The 26,267-nt window shown below is 39.3% G+C and overlaps 1 protein-coding gene and 1 long non-coding RNA gene across 2 annotated transcripts in view; both read right to left on the reverse strand.

Moving 5' to 3' along the window:
- The window catches only part of Pde4d (phosphodiesterase 4D), a 1,139,603-nt gene that overhangs the window by 744,333 nt on the left and 369,003 nt on the right, over positions 1–26,267 (reverse strand). The window lies entirely within an intron of this gene.
- Positions 5,978–10,334, reverse strand: LOC125367636. The gene is made up of 3 exons (XR_007214116.1): positions 10,324–10,334; positions 6,318–6,321; positions 5,978–6,089 (listed from the first exon to the last, which is right to left on the reverse strand). It is a non-coding gene; the product is annotated as an uncharacterized LOC125367636 (long non-coding RNA).

Here is a 26,267-nt window from a genome sequence, read left to right on the forward strand (position 1 = left end):
TCCGTGATTCACTATCTCTCACATCTGTTTCCCATGTTCTTTTGCACATTTGTCACCACACATTGCAGTAAAATGGAAGTGAAATCTAAAGGAGCCCTTGCAAAATGCAACACAATAAGAAAGCGCAGGTTCCTTACTAGTTCTTCACAGGGGGGAAAATGATCCCAGTACAGTCAACGCAGTGCGGCAAACTGCGAAATCAGATAGAAGAAGCCGCTTAGGTGATAAATAAAGCCTTTCACTACAGCATGTCAGCACAGCACAGAGGACAGAGAAACAAGCTAGACATGCAGGCAAAGCAGAGACAGAAGGGAATCCCGTGACAGCAGCCATTCATATCAAGTATGTATATTCCTCAAGTAAACACTGGGGCAGACTAGAGATTGACAGCCTGCTTGTTTAAAGATTTTACTGTTGGAAAAGACCTTTGGTCTGTCAAAGGTGTCATCTAAAGTTTTAGTAGGTGTTAAGGGCGAAAGCTGAGATCTACTCAGATACTTCACAGCTATTGTTCAGATAGAAACTCCCGAATTAGCATGGAGCCAAATAAATTCATTCAGAGCCTTTAGTTTACTTTTGCTAGACTCTTTCAAACTTCCAAATCAGGTCCTAGGTTCCACATAGAAACATGTCACATTTCTTAGGGGGATTTGGGGAAGCCGGAGGCAATAGCTTGGTAATGAAGACATGATAAAAACACATCTCCCTCCACCTCTCCCCACCCTCCCGTGTGATTACTTGGCTTTGACTTCAAACTTTCACACTTGCTCCCCTTGTTTATGTGGCTTGCTTGCTTAACTGGTGCTCTCTACACTGGCATTCAAACCATGTCTCTACCCTGGCACTTTTGCCAGCTTTTTGGAGATGGAGTCTCTCAGACTTTTCTGCCGAGGCTGGCCTTGAACTGAGATCGTGTGGATCTCAGATTCCTTTGTAGCCAGGATTATAGGCATGAGACACTCAGTGCCTGACTGAAAATACTCTACATATTTTAAAAAATGGTATTTAAGTAGTTGTACAAGGGAGGTACCATGTGAAAAAGCAGTGCATGAATATAATGCCTCTTGATCAGTGTTACCCCTTCAACATTTTCACCCCCCTTTGACCCATGCCTTCCCTTACTTCTCCCTTTTTAAAGAAGCTTTTATTAGGATGGAAGAACCAATAGTATATCAAGTGATAGTCATTTTTTACAGTTGTGAACGTCTGTTGCTTGTATACAGCACTTAGGCCTGTGTTTTGTAAAATATATAGGTGAAGTAAATAAAATTTGCAATAAGAATTCAATTAGAATTCCTAAAATTGGCATGTTATAAAAGTAGCATAAATAACCAGAAATCTGTTCTCCTGTACAGATGCCTTATTAGTCCTGGACATGTAGCTCAAATGGTATAGCAGTTGTCTACCATGTGTAAGGCTCGGGGTCCAATTCTTAGGAATGAAAAAAAAAATGCTTCTTGTCTCATTTTTATTCCTATGAAAAGAATAAGGAGTATTTATCAAAGGACTTCTGTCATTGGCTAAATACAATCTTACTTCTTTATAGATCCTTCTATACTTCTAAAGTGAGAAGGCCTGCTGTGATCCTAGCTGCTCAGGAGGCTGAGATCTGAGCATCGTGGTTCTAAGCCCAGACAGCAAAGTCTGTGACACTCTTGTCTCCAGTTAATGATCAACAAGCCAGATGTGTCACTGTGGCTCAAATGGTAGAACACCAGCCTTGAGCACTAAGGTAAAGGAACAGCAACAGGCCTTGAGTTCAAATTCCAGTATTGGCACTCAGCCGCCAACTCCCCCCACCCCTACTGGCCAAATAAATCAGAAAAACCTTTTGTTTAGAGCCTCTAACTTTCTAGGAAATCTGATTAGAATCATAACATGAAAAAAAAATAAGCTTAATTGATTGATACAGAAGTGGGAGCCCAAAATGAATAAGGCTGAGATGGAATGATTGGGGAAATGGAGTTATCAGTGAAGTTCTGGAAAAGTACAGAGGGACAATTAAACTGGACAACATAAACTGACAACCAGAGAAAAGGCTGTCTGAAGAAGTGACATTGCAAGCAATGGTTTTGCATTCTGGAAGAGATGGTGGCCACAGAGGGCTGTGGTAGACAGAAGGAAGTTTACAGGAAGGACTCAGGACAGCCAGGGGTCAGCTGGTCAATAGCTTCATGCAAGGATGAATTAAGTTGGAAAGAAACATTCACATATGAGGATTCTGGACTGAAAGTGAGTGGTGCTGGAAAAAACAAAGAAAAGAAAAGGGGTTCAAGTCAGCATTAACCACCAAAGGAGAAACAAAAATAAAATTTAGAAATGACAGCAATGGGAAAAGTGAATTGCTATTGATTCTTTCAACAGTGACACAAGTGAGATTGAACAGAGTCTACAGAGATGTAGAGAGGGGACAGATAATTTCAGCTAAGTGAAACTACTAACATCCTGTGGTAAACACCTGCCATTGCAGTCACTTGGAAAGCAGACATTGGGAGGAACATGTTTAAAGGCCAGAGAAAGAGTTAGTGAGAACCCATCTTAACCAATTGGGTATGTTGCTACATGCCTGTCATCTGAGTTATGTGGAAGGCAGGAGTATCTGGCGTGAGGCCAGCCCCAGGCAGAATCAGAAACTCTATCTGAAAAACAAGTGAAGCAGAAAAGGGCTTGCTAGACCTGGTTAAACCTAGCTACTTTGGAGGCTGAGATGTGAGGATCATGGTTCAAAGCTAGCCTGGGCAGGAAAGTCCATGAGACTCTTATCTCCAATAAACTACTCAGAAAAAGCTGAAGTTGTTGACAGCGTTTTCCATTCCGGCATCGTCCAGGACTGATGAGTTTGAGATTTACGGCTGGTTCTGACCACACTGATAAGAAGCCCGGATCTATGCAGCCAGGATGATGGTCTGTGTGTGGCGTGTGAGCTACCAGTGTGTCATGGGAAGCACGTAAGATGAAGTCATATGAGTCCTTCTGGAAAAATCACTGAAAGGATTATGAAAATGACTATGAAGGAGCCTTCCATACACAGGGATCCAGTACTGCATATGATAAATAGAGATAACCTGAATTTTCTCTTTTAGGTGCCAATTGTCAAGCTAAGCTATCATTTCACTCCAGAAATATAGACAAGGGAGCTCTAAGTAAGAAATTCTGAAATAACATTGTCAGTGCGTAACTGACAAGAAATTGTCAAGGGTTTTGTAATTGGAGAAAAATCAATCATCTTTCATGACTAAGTTCTTCATCAAAGCAATGTGGCGACTAAATTAAACACTCAAAATGCCAACTTGCATTGCTCTAAAACAACCAAATACACAGTCCATCTCCCTCTGTCAGTTTTCTCTGTGTAAGAACATCCACCCACTCCTAAAGGAACCAACAAAACTACACCATAAATACCCGAGAGATGACCTCATCAAACATCTATTGTGCTTAGATGTTTGCTTTATAATCAATAGCTAGAATACATGCCTCCCACACCCAACTCCCATGTTATTCTACAAAAGCACAAGACACTGTAGGAAGGCAACCTATTTTGTTACCAGTTATGAGTTGGTATGATTGGCTATGTGGTTTTGAGAATAGGTCTCACTCTGTTGCAAAGGTTAGCCTCGAACTTGCAATCTTCCTGTTCTTTCCCTAATCCGATCTCCCAATTGTTGAGATTGCAGACATGCACTCAGATAACACACACACACACACACACACACACACACACACACACACACACACACACACTGGAACTTGAACTCAGGACTTCAATGTTGTTCCTGAGCTCTTGTGCTCAAGGCTAGTACTCTGACACTTCTGGCTTTTTGGTGGTTAATTGAAGATAAGATTCTCATGGATTTTCCTGCCAGGGCTAGGTTTAAACTACGATCCTCCAAAATTGAGAGACACAGGGTAAAAAAAGACAAACAACTACAAAAGCAATACTTGCAAAACTGTTTGGTGTAAGTGAACTGAACACCTCAGGGGGGGAAAGGGTAAGGGGGCGGGGGTAGGGGGTATGAGGGACGAGGTAACAAACAGTACAAGAAATGTATCCAGTGCCTAACGTATGAAACTGTAACCTCTCTGTACATCAGTTTGATAATAAAAATTTGGAAAAAAAAAAACTATGATCCTCAGATCCCAGTGTCCTGAGTTTCTACAAATGATTACAGGCATGAGATACTTGTTCCCAGCCACAGGTGATATTTTTGCATACATACAATGATGGTTTGAGCTGCATCAGGTTAACCTCATTAATGAAACTTTAAAATTGAGATCATTGAACAGGGAACCATTCAGAAGTATAATTATGTTTTAATTAGACATCTTACCATGCAAGGCTGAAAGTGAAAGTTAGAGCTTCTGTGGAGTACTAAAGGGAGATGAATGCATCAACCTATGAATTATCATCCTTTGTCAACTACAGATTTAAAGGCTAAATAGTCATTTGTCATGCTTCATGCTCTTTGATCACACCCTTTAGGCAAAGAAAGTGTTGACTGAGCATTGTTCCCTGGCAAAGCTTACGAACATCAAATACATTTATGAACTGTAAATACAATTTCATAGGTTAATAGTCACTAATAGCTTGTAATCAACCAACAGCCTGTTGGGTAAATAGGCCATTTGGAAATTTCAGCAGAAGCTTGAGATTAGAATTCTGTAATATACTATATATAAAAAGCTGAAATCTAGTTCCTCAGCTTCCTTAGGAAATATGGTGTGTTTTTTCCATGAGGAGATGTTACTGGAGTTTGAACTTAGGTCCTTGTAATTACTAGGTAGGTGCTCTACTACTAAGGTGCGCCTCCAGCCCTCTTTTGGTATTTTTGCGATAAGGTCTCACTTCCTATCTGGGTGCAAGTTTGAACCATGATCTGCCTATTATAGACTTCCTGTCCTAGCTAGAACGACAGATGTATGCCAATATCCCTAGCTTTCTTCTGTTGAGATGGAGTCTTACAAACTTTTTTGCTCAGGCTAGCTGGGAATTATGGTCCTCTCGATTTCAGATTCCCATGGAACTGGGAAGATAAAGCATGCATCAGCTTGCTCAGACACTGGCAGTGACCTGGGAAGGTCTCCTAAGCTTTTCTCCTCAGACACATCTTGAAATATGCTCCTCCTTTCCTCAGCCTCCCAAATGGCCTGGATGGCAAACATGGAGCCGCTGACACCCAACGAGAGTTCTTTTTTGAGACCTTTTGCAATCTTCATCTCCAAAATGTCCTCCAGTTAAACCCTTCCCATTCTAGCCCAATTCCCATTAAAACTTATTTTCAAGAAAGGATATATAAGCCAAGTACACAATTTGATGGTTGTTGCATTTTTATATGCTACAATAAACTTTTTTCCCCAGGGAATAAAGCAATGTAATTTATTTAAAAGAAGAATTGGTATATTTTGCTGTTAGGGTTGTACATCCAAATTGGCTAGATTGTTAGTTGTTGCTTTATTACTTCCGGGATACATTTGTGAGAAATGATCTTTCTGATCATCACTGATAGAAAAGGATGATTACCTCTAGAACAATGCTAGTCTATGTAGGAACTCTATGCCTATTGGGAATGGCCTTCTTGAGCTGGATACTGGTAGCTCACACCTGTAATCTTGGCTACTAAGGAAGCTAAGAACTGTGGTTCAAAGACAGCCTGAGTAGATAACTTCAAGATACTCTTACCTCTACTCAGTCAGAAGGTAAGCAGGAAGTGAGGGATGGCTCATTTCAACCTTGAGTGAAAGAACAAAGCAGAGTACAACATACTTAGTTCGAGCCTCAGTATTCCTCCAACCCCCAAGGCATTTCTTCTGGATGGGTGCAGCATCCTGGGTTCACGGATCTTCAGGAGTATAGCCAGATTTGGGCATTACTCTTCCCTTAAGCCCAATACTTTTAGTTAGTGCACAAACTTTAATATAGTACATGACAACCCTGGTAAAATTTACCTGTTGTTGGTGTGAGGATGAAAGGAAGTGGTATGTGTGAACATCACTAATTACAGAGCCTCTGTTCCAGTCTTTACTACATTACCACCTATTTACCAGTTTTCCCATCTTGCAGTTCTCATAGTAAGCAACTATATGTACCCGTACTCAATAAGTTCAACAGTAAATAATACACTTAAATTAGTAATTGGTTAGGGAATAATATACTTGAACTACAGATGCTCGGTGAGACACCTTATATCCAAGATAAATCGCCATGTACTTAATATATGCAAGATGAAAAACCAGAAAGAGTCCACCAGGTGTGTTGAAGAGAAACTTTGGTGGAAGAATTCAAAAGAAGCACAAGGAGAGTAGAGTGGTTTATGTATGACAGTACTTATACTCCACAGGAAAGCAATACATAAAGATTTAGAATTCAGCAACTCTGAATCCTGTTCCAGGAAATCCTGTTCCAGAAATTCCCTCTGCATCCCAGCTGATGCCTGCAAAGTGATCAATCTTGCTGCATTCAACTGGCATGCTGTTCTTGTCCCAAAGAACATGTCTAATTCAGTTTGATCCTAGAATGGAATAGAACATGAACCTCCATGGACAAAACCAAACTTATCTCATGAGGCAACACGATGTGTGACTAATGGTTGTACTGAAGCCCAGAACTTAGAGCCCTTGCTTTATCCACAACTTGGTTTTTAGTGGGTGTGGTTGGGAAGAAGGGTCACATCAGAGAGGAAGCTGTTTCTGAACAAGCCCAATTGCATTCTTCTCTTCCTCCTTCTCCTTCTCCTTCTCCTTTCTCCTCCTCTTCCTCCTCTGCCTTCACTACCACCACCTTCTCTTCTTCCTCCAACCTTCTCCACCTGCTCCTCTTCCTCCTTCCCTCCCTCTCTCCTTCTTGATAATACTTGGGTTTGATCTCAGGGCCTCCTACTTGCTTCTCTTTCTTTGCTCAGCTGGCAGTCTATCACTTAAGCCACATCTCCAGCCCAGGGTTTTATGAGTTATTGTAAAGATAAACTCTTGAACTTCGATAATCAGACTGGCATCAAGTCATGATCCTCCACATCTCAACCTCTTGAGAAGCTAAGATCACAAGAGTAGGATGTAGTTCCCACTTGCATTTTCTATGTCATACTCTTATACACAGAGAAAATTTGATTTCTAGGCGAACAGAAAGACTGTTTTTTTTTTTTGTATACTACAGAGAATAAAAAGCATTTTAGCTGCATGCTAGGAATATAAACACAAGTGTGCACACACAGAACTACTATGAATTCAATGGCTGGAGACTTCTGTGGAAAATTCACCAAGCTTCAGAAACTCAGGTTTATTACAAGATCTCAGGAAGTTTTCACTAGCTAAAAATATTTCTAAGTCAAGTTGAAAGTCAAATCCATGCCTCCAAATTGTACCCTACAAAATTCTGGGTGAATAATACACAGAATTTCTCTTAGGACTTTATAGGATGAAAACAAGATATGTATGTAATTTTTCTCCCTCATAGCAAGTCCCTCAACACTGTTATTATTATTTTCCATGTAATATCCCATCCTATATAAATTAGATGTAGAAACAAAGTCTTTTTAATGACAAGAACAACATCAGGTGCAAAATGATGACCCTAGTGTAATAGCATTCGAATTCAGATTCTATTTACACACAGTAAGTGGGTAATTATTATCTCAGTTGACTCTGCCAATTCCCTGTCAAGCATATGACCAGTTGAGTGCCAGAGTCTGGAGAGACAGCCTTGGTCAAATTAACCTCATAGCAGTAATGATGTCACTAGACCTTTGCCTCAGTTCAACTTGTAGGAATAAAACATTCTATTTCAAGTAAGAAACAACTGTGGGAAAGAAATATTCCTCTCAAGCATATTTGTGCTATCATTTCCTCTAGTCATTTGTTTGGATAATTGGCTTTTCTGAATTCACATGGCAGAATCACAATGAATAAACCTTTGTTGAAAGCTTTAGCAAATGCATTAGTAACATTTAAATCACAAACTCCATGCCACTTTTCTGAGCATGATAATGTCTCTCTCTTTTCTGGTCATGGATCTGAAATGGGGTCTCAGTTCATTTACCAGAGCTAGTTTGCAACACAGAATTTTAGTTTATCAGCCTCCCTGATCTAACCAGTTTGGCCAAGAATAAATCAAACAAGATAATGACGATGGAAAGATGGTGGTATCTACAAAACAACTCCTAGAAAAAAACAGTTTTCTAAGAATTTTTTAGCTCAACAGGCAATGGTTAATCTGTTAACTACAAAACATTACATCTGGAGAAACACCGAGGCCTTCTTTTATTATTCTTAACAATGGAAGGGTTTGATTATGGTTACATAAGTCAGGTATTAAGTGCATATCTTTTGGAAGTCACACACTTCCTTTTCTCCCAGTTTCTCCTGTCTGAATCCCTCTTCTTTCCCCTAAGTTGTACAGTTCATTTTCAACATAGTGTCTAGTGAGTATCACCACTGCATTATTTTACCCTTAGTCCCACAATTTCTGTACTTTTTACTAAAATTCCAGTAACTACACATCTATGACCTGAAAATAATGCTGAGTCTTTGAAGAATGTGGATAATGTTCAAAGCCATTTATGAAGTCCTTCCTTGATTGACATTATGCCATCTACTTGTGAACTTCTATTTGTTCCAAACTTCTATTTGTCTCCCAAATAGGAGACATTTCTTCATTGTAAAAGAGGCAACAGCAGGTTGTGTCCCACAAGAAGGACCCTAGTCCATTTACATCTACATTCATTTCATACTTTAAGACAGAATTGTCTCCCCACACACATTCTGGGTTGCCCTAGCCCATCATCTGATGAGGGGTGGTGAGCCCACAGAAAATGGAGCGTTCACAGCACAAACACAGAAGAGCAGAGCTGAGGAGGAGCAGTGAGCACATCCAACACCTTTCCCACTGTGGGTGGCCACCCAAGGTGAAGGCTTATCACTTGCATTGAGTTCCATATTGATTATCATGAAAGCATGTTTAGGGTTAGGAACTTCACATTAGGAGCTCCTATCTAGAGTACATTGTTTGGGATTTGAAATCTTTGAATGTAACTCATTCTAGAAAGTTTTACATAACTGAAAACTGATGTGTTCTCTTAGAATTATAGTGGAAGGGAATACCAAAATTGAGAGACACGGGGCTGGGGATATGGCCTAGTGGCAAGAGTGCTTGCCTCGTATACATGAGGCCCCGGGTTCAATTCCCCAGCACCACATATACAGAAAATGGCCAGAAGTGGCGCTGTGGCTCAAGTGGCAGAGTGCTAGCCTTGAGCAAAAAAAAGAAACCAGGGACAGTGCTCAGGCCCTGAGTCCAAGCCCCAGGACTGGCAAAAATAAATAAATAAATAAATAAATAAATAAATAAATAAATAAATAAATAAATAAATTGAGAGACACAAGATACAAAGACAAATGACTCCAAAAACAATACTTGCAAAACTGTTTGGTGTAAACCAACTGAACAACTCATAGGGGCAGAGGGAAAGGGGAAAGGGGGGAGGGAGGAGGGGAGAATGAGGGAAGAGGTAACAAACAGTATAAGAAATGTATCCAAGGCCTAACATATGAAACTGTAACCATTCTGTACATCACTTTGACAATAAATAAGAAAAAAAATAAACGGAAAAAAAAACACAAAGAAAAAACTTGAATCTTATTTTTTTGACGCTATAGTCCTCTAAGTATCCCCAACCCTCACCCCTTTCTGTTGTGTGATCCTGACTTTCTGTTGTGTGATCCTGACCAGATAGTCTATCCCCGCCCCCCCTTTTTAACTATATTTTAAAAAATAATTACTTATTTATTGTCAAAGTGATGGACAGAGAGGTTACAGTTTCATATGTTAGGCCATGGGTACATTTCTTGTAATGTTACCTCCTCTCTCATTCCTCTCTCCCCCTCCTCCTTTACCCTCTCCCTCCATGAGTTGTTCAGTTCATTTACCCCAAACAGTTTTGTAAGTATTGCTTTTGGAATCACTTGTCTTTTTATCCTTTGTCTCTCGATTTTGATCTTTCCTTTCACTTCCCTAGTTCTAATACCAGTATATACAGTATCCAGTGTACTCAGATGAGATACAGTGATAGCGTGAGTACAACCACAGGAAGGGATACAAGAGGATCATAAACAAAAGAAGCTATGGTTTCACATAGCATGTTGAAAATAATTACAACAGTGATATAACACTCGTTTCCATAACATGGAGTTCATTTCACTTAGCATCATCTTATGTGTTCATAAGGGCATAGCTATTGGGCTCTTGTGATCCTCTGCTGTGACTAGCCTAAACCTGTGCTAATTATTCCCTATGAGATAAACCATAGAGTCCATGTTTCTTTGGGTCTGGCTCACTTCACTTAGTATAATTTTTTCCAAGTCATTACATTTCCTTACAAATGGGGCAATGTCATTCTTTCTGATAGAGGCATAAAATTCCATTGTGTATATGTACCACATTTTCCTGATCCATTCGTCTACTGAGGGGCATCTGGATTGGTTCCATATTTTAGTCATAGCAGCACAATTCGTCTATCCCTTTCTCTGACACTTCATCTATCAATTAATACAGGTGACAATCATTAGGAACAACTTTTGAAGCCATTGTGAAGATTATGCATCTTAATTTACATAAATACTTAGAACATTGCCTTGCATGCATGTATGCATGTATGTATGCTAGAACCTTCATCACCATCATCACCATCACCACCATTATCATGATAACATCAGCATCAGAATTATTACAGAATGAGCATATTACCTGTTATTTATGTGGTTCTGTTGTAAATGATATCTTTCATTTCCAATATTAGTGTTTTTCCTGATGACCTATACCTCCTACATTGTCTACAATAAATATGTATTTGCTTAGAGTAACAAAATAGAAGTTATACTTATAAAATAGTGATTTAAATTATCTTGTTTCTATGAAATAACCACAAAGATAGCAGGATATGAATACATGATACTAAGGATATGAATATGTGGAATGGGAGTTAAAATAACAAGTAGGCAGAGGGTAAGTATGAGAATTATGGTGCTTTTCTCCTTGCCTTGTATTCATCCTGAGGCCACAGGCATTACTTCAATACTTGTTCACAGTCCACCACTTCTTGTCCTGTCATCTATCTATCTATCTCTCATCTACCTATTGTCTATCTATCGGTGAGACAGGACAGAGAAAAAATGAGAGAGAGAAATGCACTCAAAACATTATCAAAGAGTTCACTTCTGCTAAGTTTTTATGTTGGTATGGAGAAGAAAATTAAGCTCCTTCAAGAATTTTCATGGAACCCTAATTTCTTTCTAGATCCTCTTACTCTTTAGATTCTTCAGCTCTCTCCATTAGCCTCCCTACGTGCCATCTCCTCATTATCTCATTTACACGGAATTAAGCTTTCTTGGAAAACATTTGCTTTCTTGCTTCTCCACATCATGACTCACTTCAATCAACAACTCAAACTCTACAAAGCAACTGTTTACAATTCTTCAACTCTTGTTCAAGTCTCCTTTCACCAAGGCTTGTCCCCATCTCCACCCACAATTACTTCTCTATTACTCACGTGTGTATGCTTCCTATCCAATCCTAGTTTTCCATTACTGACTATATATATTCAATAATTTCTACTGTGTGGGGATGGCTATCTAATTCTACCCTGCCTGAGGTCTAGCCAAGTCTAGGTGTCTGCCTCCTTTGAAGCTACCATACATGGAAGGTCAATAGCAGCTTCTTCTAACTGTTGAGTGTACTGTCACTTTATTTCCCCTACAGGACTCCAGTCCTTGCAAAAAAGAGCTGTGTTACATATGCCCAGTCCACCAACCTGACATCTAAGCAGGTCAGTTTTGTTCATTGATGAAGCAAGTATTGATGTGTCTCCTACAAGAAAGATGTCCAGGAAACACTTTCCGAATGAATGAATGAATCTCTCATAGCCCCTGGGAACTAAGCACATACAGTGTGCTTTAAAGCAATAGTTAGGTAATGAATTTAACATTATTTATGGGTTCCTTCTAGAATGTCCCAACATTATATAACCTTTAAAGACTTCCCTAACATACCATTCTTGTACTGAAAGAAATACCAGTAGATTCCAGAGCTTCCATATAATAAGAAGAATGGGTAAAACACCATAGATTTCTGCAAGTGAAAGGTCCCTGATTTTTGTAAAATTTTCTTTTTAATTACAAAACTGAGCTTCTTGTTTGTTCTATGCAGTATTCTGGGTTAATCAGTAGTATATTTCTCTCATTGATGTGTTTTACTTTCTTTGAAGCAGTTAATTCCATTGCGTGGTGTTTATTATCACTGATTAGCAATCTGTGACAATCTGTGAACCTCAAAAGATAGTTATCTAGCATGTGGATACTTCAGTTAGAATGGTAGAATATTGAAGTTGTAAGGAGCTTAGGCAACATTTAGGAATATCAGAGAGTTTCTTATAATATATGCATTATCAAATACAAAATGTTAGTGTATAATTATATATTGGATCACACATATATAACATTAACATATACTATTAGTATAGAACCCATTACATATGCGTACATATATGTAAATATAATATATAATTTATTTGGTGTTAGTACTGGAGTTTGAACTCAGGGCCTCCTGTTTTCATTTGGCTTTTTCTACTCAAGGCTTTTTCTACTCTACCACTTGAGCTACATCTCCACTTCTTAGTTTTTGCTGGTTGATTGGTGATGAGAATCTCATAGACTTTTATATCTGGGTTAGCTTTGAACTATGATCCTCAGATCTGAGCATGGTAACTAGGATTATAAACATGAGCCAAAAGCACCTGGCAAAGCTTTTTATTTTTAATCTTTTAAACTTTTTACACTTTTTTTTTGCCAGTCCTGAGGCTTGAACTCAGGGCCTGAGCACTGTCCCTTATTTCTTTCGTCTCAAGACACTCTACCACTTGAGCCAAAGCAGTACTTCTGGCTTTTTCTATATATGTGATGCTGAGGAATTGAATCCAGGGCTTCATGTATACAAAGCAAGCACTCTACCACTAGGGCATACTCCCAGTCCCTCTTTTAGACTTTTTTTTAAGGCAATGTTTTTTTATCAAGAATTCACTGCATAAAAATGCAAATAGGAAGTTGTTCAAGAAACAGAAGAAATGAGACTGGAGAAAATTGAATGCCTACCCTGTTTCTGAACCTTATCTTCTCCATGCCATACAATGTCTAGGCTCCTATGCACATTATAGTTTGATTACTAGACCAGGACCAGCTCCTTATTTAACATAGCTGTAATGAGTCTCCAACTGAGCAAGAGATTTGCCTAAAACCCCCAGCTAGGAAGTGGTAGAGCCATTGGGGATTCCTGGCTTTTTGAATATAGTTTTTAGAAAATGTTAGGCTATCAGCCTGTTTAAAATTTTTTTCCTAGACCCCTAAATTGCTCCCAGCTCTCTCCTGAAACATCCACCATGAAGGTAGTCAGATGACCATTTAGAGAAGGTGTTTTAGTAATCCATCTAGTGTCTATAGGGTGCTTTTCAACTCAAAGTCAACTGTCGATGGGGCAATTTTCATGGCTGAAAGACATAAGCAAACATTCACATATGTTGGTCCATTTGTAAAGTGGCTTCATTTAAAGCCTTTCGGCTTTCAAATGGTACCTTTACAAACGGATGTCTATTCTTTTTATTATTATTATACATTTACACAGACACACATCATTAGCTCTTTATTGACATCCTGCTTTATTTTTATCTGGTTTTCATGCTAGCTGTGAATGTCATCATAAAGCTGTCTTCTAGAATACCCACTGATAGGAAAGAGGGAAAAGATGAATCAAACTCAGTGCCATATGGGAGAAGAGTGTCCTCAGGCTCCCTGCTGCCTGAACAGCAGGTGCTGCACGCAGGGCAAGAAAGAGCCTGGGCAGGGAAGAAGTTCACAAGGCTGCCTTGGAGAACACCATGCTCCCGGCTTGGGATCCAAAAGAAAGGAGGCCAGGAGTCACCGGAGCTGTCAGCACCAATGTCTGACTTCCATAGTCCAGGAAAAAGCTCTGGGCCAGGTGCTGCTGTGGGGACGGCAATTAGGGCCTCCAGGAAATGGAAAGCCAATATTTAATTGGCTCACACACACTTAAGTACTGACAGTTGGACTCTTCTCATCCAAATTCCAGCCTGGTTGGAGTTATCATTTTTTTTCTTTTTTTAGGTTTTTCTTTTTCACTTTTTGTTGTTGTCCAATTTCGTTTTATTTTTATCATTCAGTTTCGCATTTGGGGAAAAACTCTTAAGAACAGCATTTTCAAGACAGCCTGGATTATCTCATTTCCACGAGTGCCTGAATTTCAAATATGTAATTTAGGTTTCCCCAAGCTTCTTGATGATAGGATGCAGTCTTACTTTTGACTGTGTATTATTTTCCCTGTGGTGGAAGCGTGATGTGACTCATCTTAGTATCTAACATCATATGTGACTAGTCCTTTTATTTGGGCAAGTGCATGAAATATGTGAGCAATGTGCATCAAACTATATTGGAAATCAAAGTGGGGGCCAAAGAGACAACACAACTTTCAGAAGGGTCCCATAAATGTAGCCAGTATTCATAGAAATATAATGCACATCATAAGAAGATTGCTCCTATCAGACTGGATATGCCGTGGCATGTGCAGACTGTGTGCCACACTTAGATCCAGGCACATCTCAAGATGGATATGAACATATGATCATAACTAGTCTGTAGTCTTGCCTACACTAGGTGATCTCTTGTGAACAATCCAGTCTCCCTGTACTGGTCTACTTTGGGTACCATTTTGTTCCTAACTCAGGTCCAGATCATTTGATCAAATTAATTTCTACTTTTCCTTACTTCCAAAGCTTCTTCCTTTTCCAGAGGAGTGACTTCTCAAAGAGATCTTTCCTGATTACCAAATACAAATGCCTATACTACACACACACACACATGCATGCACTCACACACACATACACATCACTACCACAACCATGTTCATCCCTCTGTCATTCTTATCTTGGTAGTATTCAATAACTATCTGAAATAATGTCTATCTCTTTATCTCTCTGTGTATGTGTGTGTGTGTGTGTGTGTGTGTGTGTGTGTGTGTGTGTGTGGTGGAGGTATACCTTATCTGCCTCTTTCTATTTCTCTGACAGCTCCATGACAAGAGGAGTCTAATATGGCCCTGTCCTCTAAAATACCACTTGCCCCAAGAAGAGTGCTTATGTGTGGCAGGAGCTCAAGAGAGAGAGAGAGAAAGAGAGAGAGAGACAGACAGAGAGAGAGACAGAGAGACAGAGACAGGGAGAGGGAGAGAGAATGTTAATGAATGATAAACAATTGACGAGAGCATGCCTGGTACCTTCTGATCAAGGAAGAGAGAAAACAGAAAAGAGTATCTAAAGAAAAGGTAATTTGAACCTGGAAGAGTAGAGCTTTGGAGCTGTCCTAAATAATTTCCACACACAGTCTGAAGTATTTCCTATAGAAGAGAGACTGGTGGGGTGAGGGAAGGAAATGTGGGTGAATCGTGTGCATTCATAGCTGGGGATGAGGCTATGCCATTCTTTACTTTGGAAAAGTAGCCATTTTGTGACCATGAGAGAAAGCACAGATAATCTGACTCTGACAGTGTATTATATCAAGGCCACAACTCTTTTTTCAATTTCCTTGCTGTTGTTTTCTGCAACCCAAGGCATTTTTGACTGTTGTCAAGACAATACAGAAATGATAGAGTTGTCCTTCCTTTTGTCTTCCTTAATTGTTAGGCAGGAATATTTTTCATTACTTATCCATACTCCTTTGTCATCTTAATGCTTAATGCATCCTAGATAGTGCTAGCTCCTAGGGAGTTTGGGGGGCTTCTTGACCATACATAAAACTCACTAGTGAATACTTCCTATAACTTAATGACTTAAGGGCTGTAATAGAGATTTGCAAGTCCCAGGGCAACAAAGACCTTCCAGCTTGGAAATGGGAACGGGGCAGGGAGTACATTCTGAAGGAGGTGACCTGTTGAAGCAGTGGCTGACCACATGGAAGGAAGCACAGGGAGGATAGGAGGAAGGCTCCCCAAGAAGCTACACACATTTGTAAAGACAGACTCCATGTGCGCGACAAGGAGTTACAGAGTGGTGTGGGGTTTCTACCAAAGGGGACTTTAGGGGGATGAGCAGAGACAGGGAATGAAAGGGTCATCTTTACTGAATTGGTGTGCTGAGATTCTATTTACTGTGTTGAGAATAGGTTCTAGAAAGCTATAGAAGGTTCAAATGTGAGGATGTAAGCAACTAGTGAGATTACTATGGGTACAAGGGAACCTACATGGGGAAGGAGAGTTGTTAGGATACATTGAATCTGGGAGTCCAGAAGAGGGCTGGAGAGAGTGGGAAGTAGAATCTGACAAGGTGTTGAAAAGTCAGAAATGAATTGTCTTGGGATGACTAGGGAGACCGTGTACTGAGATAGAGAGTGACTGTCGGTTCCAGGCCTGACTGGAAGGACACAGATGACCTCTCTATCCTTGACAGCCTGAGGCAGGGGTTGTAGGGACAGATAAGTTGTAGGGGAAATGTCACACCTCTCCAATGCAGAAGGTTTGTTATGAATAGTACACGTTTTCTTTCCCCAAATCTACTGTCCTGAAAACATGTGTTTATGAGATAAAAATGTCAAGTGATCTGAGCCCCAAGTAAGGAATAGGATTCCATAAGAAATGTACTCACTGCTTTATGTATGAAACTGTAACCCCTCTGTATATCACTTTGACAATAAGTAAATAAAAAAAAAAGAAATAGGTTTCCTAAGTTGAGATGCTGGTTCTCATGTTCTGTTTTAACATCTTTATATCTACTTTTCTTCTTTTCTCTTTCTGTTTGTGTTTTCTTTTTTTCCCCCTTTATTGTCAAAGTAAAGTACAGAGGGGTTACAGTTTCATACATAAGGCAGTGAGTACATTTCTTCTTCATGTAAATGAACATATATTTCCTTGGACCCTAACAATAATAATTGTGCATTATGTAAAGATATTTAAGGAAAAATGAATCATAAAAGATAAATTCATTTTTATTTCCGCTGGCTACAAAACGATACTCATTATCTTATGGTCACAGCTTATATACATATAAGAATGTCATTAAATGTCAATTAGCATACATTTTGTTTCTTTTGAAGTATTGGAATCATGCCTTTTAGTTATTTGAACCAAAGTATGTTTAAGAAACTCAATTTCACATTTTAAGTGTACATATCTTTCTGCAATTTTTTTTTTCCATTGGTACAAGTTTTTTTCAAATTCTGTTTTCCTTTCTTACTGATGAAACTAGCATCATGGAGTGATTGCTTCTCATTTATATTTATAAGTTACCTAGTGGCAATCCCAGTCCAATATTTAACATAGTTGTAATTTTTACAACTCAACATTTCTCAACCACATGCTTCCAAAGGAGTCTTTTACATGATTTCTCATATATTTTTGCTCATACTTCACTAATTATGTATAAAAATTAGGACTTTTTCTTTTACCTCAGGAAACATATGGTGTAAGTGCTTAAGGAAATGTGAGTCATGTCTTTGATGAAGCAACTACTGAAAAAAAAAAACCCAGCTCCTTCTGCCACAGTATAAATAGCACGATAAGCCCTATCGAAGGTCAAAAATCTAATTTTAAAATATGTATTTTAAGAATTTTTTATTTTAACCACCTTGCTGTGAATTAGAAATGTGGTCTGTTTGTTCTGTGTCCGACTTGGTGACATTTTCCAGTGTGCTTGCTTTTAATTTTTTTGGAGCAAGAGAGATGGGGGGGAGGGAGACTCATTCTGTTACATTTTAACTCAAAGTTCCTCTACTCATTCCTGGCTCCCCCCCCCCCCGAAAAAAATCATTTCACCTCCCAAACAACTTCTAAAAATACATTTTTCTTTGCTGTTAACTGCTCTCTTGAAAACTTGAGGATGTGTCTGAAGGATTTGGTTATCAGTGAGCCTCCTTTCCAGACTCGCCTCTGGTTCTCTAAGGAATCATTCCTGCTCTTCCATGCGAACCTCTCAAAGCTGATGTGACAGTGGGGGAGGGGCTATCTCTGTTTAAAACTTCAGGGACGCAGGAGATACCCCTCTAGGGAAGAACACCCTATATCTCCAACCATCTACCTTTGAGAATGAACTTCATGACTGGAGAGCACTTGGTAAGTGTACAGGGGTGCGTATGTGTGTGTACGTACAAACACAGATATACACACATTTACCTCTCCCTCTCTTTCACACACACACACAAATCCACACAGGTGCACATACACATACAGGAGCAGGCTTGCTGACAAACAGGAGTTCTGGTCTCAACCACACTATAATTGAGCCCTGTGAGAAGTACAAAATTTTTCTCTTCTGCATTTTTAGATAGAAGGAAACTGAGGTAAAGACTGAGTTCTCTATCCATTTTGTGGTTATGAGACAGACATGGGGGGCTTTCCATTACATTATTAGCTGAGCCTAGAATACCTCCATAGATGGGCAGCTCATGCCTGAGCTTGCTTTTCAAGTTGCATAAAAACCCGAAGCACTAACGTTTGCAAAAAGAACTGTGAGCCAGGCATTTGTTGCTCATGTCTACACTCCTAACTGCTGAGATCCATGGATCCTGGTTCAAAGACAACCTAGATTTTAAAAAAAGTCCACAAGGCTCTTACCTACAACTAACTGCCAAAAGTCAGTGTAGGGCTCAAGTGGTCGAACACCAGCCTTGAATGAAAAAGTGAGAGAATGAGATGCTGAGTTCAAGCCCCAGTGCTAGCATAAAAAGAAAGAAAAAGAACCCTGATTGGGTTTGTTTTTGCAAATACCATAAATAGTTTTTAATTAATCATGATTGTAAAAGAAATACATATTTATAGTGGAGAATGTTACCAGAAGAAAAGGCATAAAGAAATCATCCATAATTTCCCACCCAGAAATATTTAAGGTTAATGGTGGATATATTTACATCTACTTTTGTATGACATGCATATATATTTCTAAAACTGATAGTATGTTGTGAAAACACATATCATGGACTTCTCACGTAATACTTTATTGTGTGATTTTCTGTATTTTAAAATTATATATTAAAATGAGTCTGTTAATAGACAACAAAGTACACATGGACCAGTACACTGGTCTGGTTACTGCTCCAGATTTCCATTTTGACACTAAAATATTCTTCTTGATACAGGTGCAGTTTTAAATTGGCGCCCAAGATTTCCATTCCTTTTAGAATTGTACTATGTAGTCCCTTCTCTTACATAGGATCCTGGTCTGTGAACATAACTGCCACTTCTAGGATTGGATTGCACACTAAAATGGGAAAGAAAATGAGCTGATTCGGTCACAAGCTAAAAAAATCAGTTGATTTGGGGTTAAGTAAAATTATGATTGTCTTAGGTGGGCCTGACAGAATCAGGAGAAAGTGCATAAAGAAGAATTCGGCACTTCCTGAAGAGCCCCATTCTCCTGCTGGCCTTGAAGCAATCAACTGCTGCATCCAGAGAGGGGTGTGTGTGTGTGTGTGTGTGTGTGTGTGTGTGTGTGTGTGTGTGTGTGTGTTGCATGCCCCATATATATATATACACACACACATATATATATATATATATATATATATATAGAGAGAGAGAGAGAGAGAGAGAGAGAGAGAGAGAGAGAGTCTGTGTGAAGGTGAGAAACTGCAGGTGGCACCTCAGGACTGGAAGCAGCCTCAGACTAACATCCAGCAAGAAGGAAGGAACCTTAGACTTCAACATACAGGAACTAAAGTCTAACAATCTGAAGGACCTTGGAAGAGAACCTCAGACCCTAGAAATGAACAGTTGGTTCCAATGACTTTAAACTTATGAGATCCTGAGCAGGAGGGTCAGCTGGGTTGACATTGACTCAATGCCATTGCAGAAGTGATGTGTTGTTTAGCATTAATTTGTTACTCAGCAATAGAAAACTCAAATACCCCTTTTCTCTCATTCTCTGGCAACTTCTATTTGACTTCTACCTGAGCTTGGAGACTGTCCTTACAGGAATATCCCTACTCCTTTTATCTATAGTTCTGATTCCTTTATATTTACCTCACTAAGAGCAATCACATGGAGAACAACAGTTCCCTCTTTCCCGGACCCCTTACACAAATGACAGCTGTGAGGACTGACTCTCAGGGTGGTGGGTGAAGACATGTCAACCTAAGGGCTAAAGCACATAGAGACATCTGATGAGAGTTAACATATGGGAACCACAATTCATGCATAGATGGTAACAGGTTTACGAACACAGGCTGCTGTTTGGATAGAATTCTATATGCTGAATGGACCATAATGTCTAACATGCAACACATTTTCAGAGACCAGTCACACATCAAGGTGACTTCAGAAAAAACCACTGAAGCAAATTTCACAATTTCATATGAATAATTCATGTGCGTGCATTAGCTGTGTGAAGACAACTGGAATCTATACAGAATTCACTATGTAGTCTTGTCAGTTTTTGTGGGGGAAAAACAAAAATACTCAATGAATAAAACTGCATGTTTATGGTAATTTGTCATTTATTGATTACCTCTGAAGAAAACACACAATTTTTTCTCCACTGGGTTTCAAAGCCTGGTTAACTGACAGAATCTCTGAAACTGGTGTGGTGTGCTGAGCTTGTGCAATGACTCATCTGAGATTACAGGAAGTGAGCACGGTTCACATGTCAGCCATATCAGGCTGGAGCCTTGAAGAGATCACAGTACAAGCAAGTGACGATAGGATATTTCAATGTAACGTTCATAGTAACTGCAGTTCAAGTCACCACAAAAATCCAGGGCTTCCTTTCCTCTTTATGATGACTAAGAGGGAAAGCAAACTGCAAAGGAAGGCTCAAATCCTTCTTTTCTTACATACAAAATTGCTTAACAACCTTCCTTCCTTACTGTGCTACCTGATTCAATGCTGGACACACTGAAGAAAAATGGTCAGCATTGATGGATTGTCTTTTCCCAACCAAACTTGCATCTTCCTCATTGCTGCTATGGTAAATTAGGATTACTTCCTGAAATCCATCAGATGTCTCTAATTGGACCTCCCTGCCTAGCAGGACAGCTGTCAGACACCCAGGAAGACTGATAATTCTCAAACATTATATTTCCTACCAAACACCTGAGGTGCCTGTTTTGATATTCAGAGTCTCTGGCCTTTGTGATTTAAGCAAGGCCCTAAGCTGACTGTGACACAAGTGGACAGCCATGGAACAGAGCACTAAGAACATTGGTCATCACGGTTCCTCAGAGGCCTGCCTCTTTGGACCAGAAGGTGTTCTCTCTTCAGCCTGAGGAACTCTTCAAAGTGTGTGAAGTCCCTTTGGTAGGCACACTTCATAATACAAATGAGAGGAAGAAAGTACACGTTCCTGTGTAGTGCAACAGGGATGCAAATGCTGGTTACAATTCAGCCAATGAATCAGAGAAAGCCAGCCCCAAGGAGAAGCTAACTATTTGACAGGTGGAAATGTGAACAGAGGGTAGACAGAACTACTATTTGCAAAAGAAACAAAAATAAAATCAGAATTGGTGTGCAAAGTCTCCTGATTTTATTTTTGAGTTGGATTTTTAAAGAAAACATTCATAATTGGGCTAATGTCAGCCAATTTTAAAACTGACTCCATCCACCAGGTAATTCCTTATACAATTTGAGATAAAGAAGAGCCTCCCTCACTGATAGTGGCTGTCAATGGGAGAAAAGGAACATGAGTTTCATAGATGAGAGACAGGAAGGAGCTTGTCTCCACACAATGATGACGTTTAGGGAAAGACAATTGAGCAAAGGCCTGCCTTTCACAGAATTTAGCATTGTGAGGAGGTGTATTGTAGTGTTTAGAACATGTAAAACCTATTAGATTCTTCACTACCTTCTCCTTTTCTTCATCCTCTTCTAGAACATTTTTTATATCTTCACATTCCCACAATATTCCATAAAGAATTGTTCATGATCTTCAGCAGTACGCAAACACAAAGTTAGATCAGGAGAGTTGCAATTCCATACTTTTCTGTGTCTAATCTGGCCTCAGCCACACTCTTCAGGCTGACCTATGACAGATGGGACCTGAGCTGTGGAGAATGCTAGGAGTGAGATGCATGGGGAAGATATTAATTCAGGTGGGGCTAAGGACGAGGATTGTGACTGTGTTCCAAGGTTCCAAGCTCTTCCCCACACCAGGGAAGACTTTTATGATTCATGGCACCGTTTAGAATTGTTGAAAGCCAATTAAAGCTCACCCATATTGAGCTACTTTTTTCTTCCCAATTTTTCAGTTTCTTCTGAACACATATTCTCTGTGTTTGGAGAAAATCCTGGGGAGTACCAATAATTCCAAAATTAGGCAAATAGTCAGGAAAAAATATCTATAATTTTAGCCCAGTCACTCCATATGGTAAATTTGACAGAAGTCGGCTCTGGAAGTCCCTCCAGAAACCATTGGCTTGGGCCAAGTTATACAAAAACGAAGGCCTTGCCAGTTCCTCTGTCCCAAACCACATAGCTCAAATAATATTCTGAGCTTTTAAGCACAGCTTCTTAGTGGGATACCATAAATAGAAAAATATAACTCCCGTGTGGGAAAGGAAGGTTCAAATACTCCACTATGTCTTTTATTCTATAATATATAATTGGAATCTTGAAAATGATCACACTGGGATGTTTTAAGACCTATTGGTGAGCACTATAAACAAATTCTTTGGAGACAGGCAGGTATTAACTGAACTGTGAACATGTTTTCTGTCACAAACTTTGGTTGGTTTTTATCCATGAAGCTATTTTATATTCTATGAGCTTAATTAATACATTGATCACCTAATTACATAAAGAGAACCCCTCACTAGACCTGATGCTCCTGCCTGTAAACTCAGCTATTGGTGTGGTAGAGATTGGTAAAATGGATATTCCAGGTCAGATGGGGGAAACGTTAGCAATTCTTATCTCAACCATTAAGCTGGATGTGGAGGTTCACCTCTCACAATCCCAGCTATCGGAAAAGCTCTAGGCCGGAGACTGTGGTAAAAATGCAAGATCCTACCCATAAACACAGCCAAAGCTAAAAACAGGGCTGGGGATGTGACTGAAATGGTAGGATTCTTGCCTAGCTACTATGAAGCCCTAAGCTCAGATCTTAGTACCTCCAAAAGACAAGAGAATATTGTCCAGTTGATAGATTATTGCTTCAGGACAGGTTGTCTAATGCTTCTTCACATTTGGTTCATTGTACTTTCTGGTAAATTCATTGGGTAATATGTCAATGGAATGGCTGAAGGTGTTAGGAAATCTTAACTGTCTCCTACACTCCTGTTGTTACAGGTTCGAATGTCTTTGCGTGATGATGGTTACTTGCACTAAAATTTATCATTTCTAGTTAGAACTAGAACTGAATTAGAGTGGGCACATATATAACAGTAGGATATTCTTTCTTTAGGCAAGTTTGCACAGCCTCTAGCAATCATGTTCTCAAAGAATTTCTAATAGCATAGCAAAGTCCTATTGAATGTGAATTGCCAAATTTTATATACCTTAGGAGCCTAATCTTAAAGAAAAAGTACACATAAAAATAGAAAGTATATCAGTATTAACAATAAATAACCTCCAATTGACAGGATTAATACAGAGTCAAAAATCACAATGAGATACCACTTCACACCCTGGCTAGTATAGAAATATATTTAAAAGAAGATCATGAGTAAATTGACCATCTCTACGGTGGAAAATATACAACTATTTGCAAAACTAGAATGTATTAAATTCATTCCTTTGATTAATATAGCAGTGGGAGAGATAAGTTAAAGACTCACTTATTAGTTTAAACTGATTAGGTAAATAGTTTCGTAGAATTTGTAAAAAAATTTTCATGGAAAAGATTTTTATCAAGGTATAGCCACAGTGACTACCTCTATTGCTACTTTCTGAATTCTTGAGCTAAGAACCCAGTCACCCTGTTTTTTAGTTCTGACCTAAAGAACTGTGAGACATTTGGTTATAGACCTGCTATTTCAAGCTGCGAGTTTTGTGTACTTAGTTACACAGCATTAGATATCTAATGTGCTTGGCTTCAATGATGTGATATTATACTTTAATCTGATGTGATACTAACTCCTTAGAGTTCTCTGGACCGTAACAGGGAGTGAGTATATTTTCCATGTGGGAGGGACGTGAAATATTCAGGGGTTAGAGAATAGATCTCCTTCACTGTTAGCCAGCCTCCAAAATGGCACTCCTCTTGTCTTCTGGAATTCACCCTCTTCTATAGTTCCCTTCTTCTTCACAATGAGTGGTAAGTCTCACCTGTGGGACCTACGAAATAGTTTAAAAGCCATCCTCTCTGACTGTTGAGACTCGATCTCAACAACACTCATGGTCTGCTCCTCTGTCAAACATCTCCCATGCCATGAGGATGTTTTGAACCATTCAATAGGGAAGAGTAGTTGGCAAAGAACTAGAGCTTCATGACATCAGCCAGTGCCAATGTGTCATGTATGGCAGAGTATCAACTTCGAGTTCCAATCTTGATGGATATCTGAACTGCAATGTCATGGGAGAGTTGAGTGTGTCTCAAATTGCTGACCTGCAGGAACTAGAGGTTTAATGAAGTTTTAGTTGCAGATGCTAAGTTGCAGACATATGTATCAAGAGATAACTAACTCAGGGCTCAGTAGTATTTAAAAGTTTTCTAAACAAGTAGAGGTTAAGCCTATGGTCATTTTTCTCCCTGTAGTAAATGGATTATCTGTCACTGATGACAGAATGATGGCTGAAGAGAAAAGACTTCGAAAACTGGACCAGATGAAAAGACTGAAAGTTCTTTTCTTCTCTGTCTCTTTTCCTTAGCACCTGATGTGTGTATGTGTGTGTGTGTGTGTGTGTGTGTGTGTGTGTGTGTGTGTGTGTGTGTGTAACAGTACTGATACTTCATGCTGTCCCTTAGCCTTTTTATTCAAGGCTGGATCTCTACCACTTCAGTCACAGCTCCACTTCTGACTTTTTGTTGGTTAATTGGACATTAGATTTTCATGGGCTTTTCTGTCTTGGCTGCCTTTCTTTCCAACCGTGATCCTCAGATCTCAGCTTCCAGCATAGCTAGGACTACAGATATGAGCTGAGCAACCAGCATCAGGTCCAGTTGGACTATCTTTAACTGTTCCATTACATATACATAAGGCATGGAGAAAAGCAGAAAAAGAAAACCCTTTGGGGCCAAACACTGACAAAGTAGAAATGTCTTAGACCCAGTGAGGCTTATGTTAGAAAACATTCCGCAGAACTCTGGCTGTTCTAGGGTCCAAACTTTAAATGTATCCAATGCCTAATGTATGAAACTGTAACCTCTCTGTAATTCAGTTTGATAATAAAAACTTAATAAAGAAAACACTGAGAAAATGAGGGAGGGAGTGACACTTTTCAAAAAGAAATGTACTCATTACCTGATTTATGTAACTTTTACCCTTCTGCATATTACCTCTACAGTAAAAAGTAAATACACAGATTTCCTGCAACATGAGAGCATATTTTCAACTAGCCACTATCGTTTCACTGAATTTCAAGAAGAATTTAATGTTTGCAAAGTACTTAGACTGGAAATACTGAGGTCATATTAATGAATAATTTGAGAATAAAAGTAAACACATTTGGAAAGGAGTTTTAAAAGTAATTTGTTTCTGGTTATAAAAGCTGTAAATGCTTCCTACAAAAAGTTGAAATATTATTGTTAGTTTTCTTGATAAAGGACATTCTTACTGGGGTGAGGTGGAATCTCAATGTTGTTTTGATTTGCATTTCTTTTCTGGGCAGTGAGGTAGAGTCTTTTATCAAGAAAACTAACAATAATAAATGTTGGAGGGGACGTGGCCAAAAGGGAACCCTACTTCATTGTTGGTGGGAATGTGAACTGGTTCAGCCACTCTGGCAAGTGGTATGGCGATTCCTCAGAAGGCTAAACATAGATAGAGCTCCCCTATGACCCAGCAGCCCCACTTTTGGGCATCTACCCAAAAGACCATGAACACACTAAAGCCACCAGCACAATAACATTCATCGCATGGAACCAACCCAGATGCCCCTCAGTAGACGAATGGATCAGGAAAATGTGGTACATATACACAATGGAATTTTATGCCTCTATCAGAAAGAATGACATTGCCCCATTTGTAAGGAAATGGAAGGACTTGGAAAAAATTATACTAAGTGAAGTGAGCCAGACCCAAAGAAATATGGACTCCATGGTTTCCCTCATAGGGAATAATTAGCACAGGTTTAGGCTAGTCAC

This window comes from Perognathus longimembris, chromosome 19 (assembly GCF_023159225.1).
Source record: "Perognathus longimembris pacificus isolate PPM17 chromosome 19, ASM2315922v1, whole genome shotgun sequence".
Classification (NCBI taxonomy): Eukaryota; Metazoa; Chordata; class Mammalia; order Rodentia; family Heteromyidae; genus Perognathus; species Perognathus longimembris.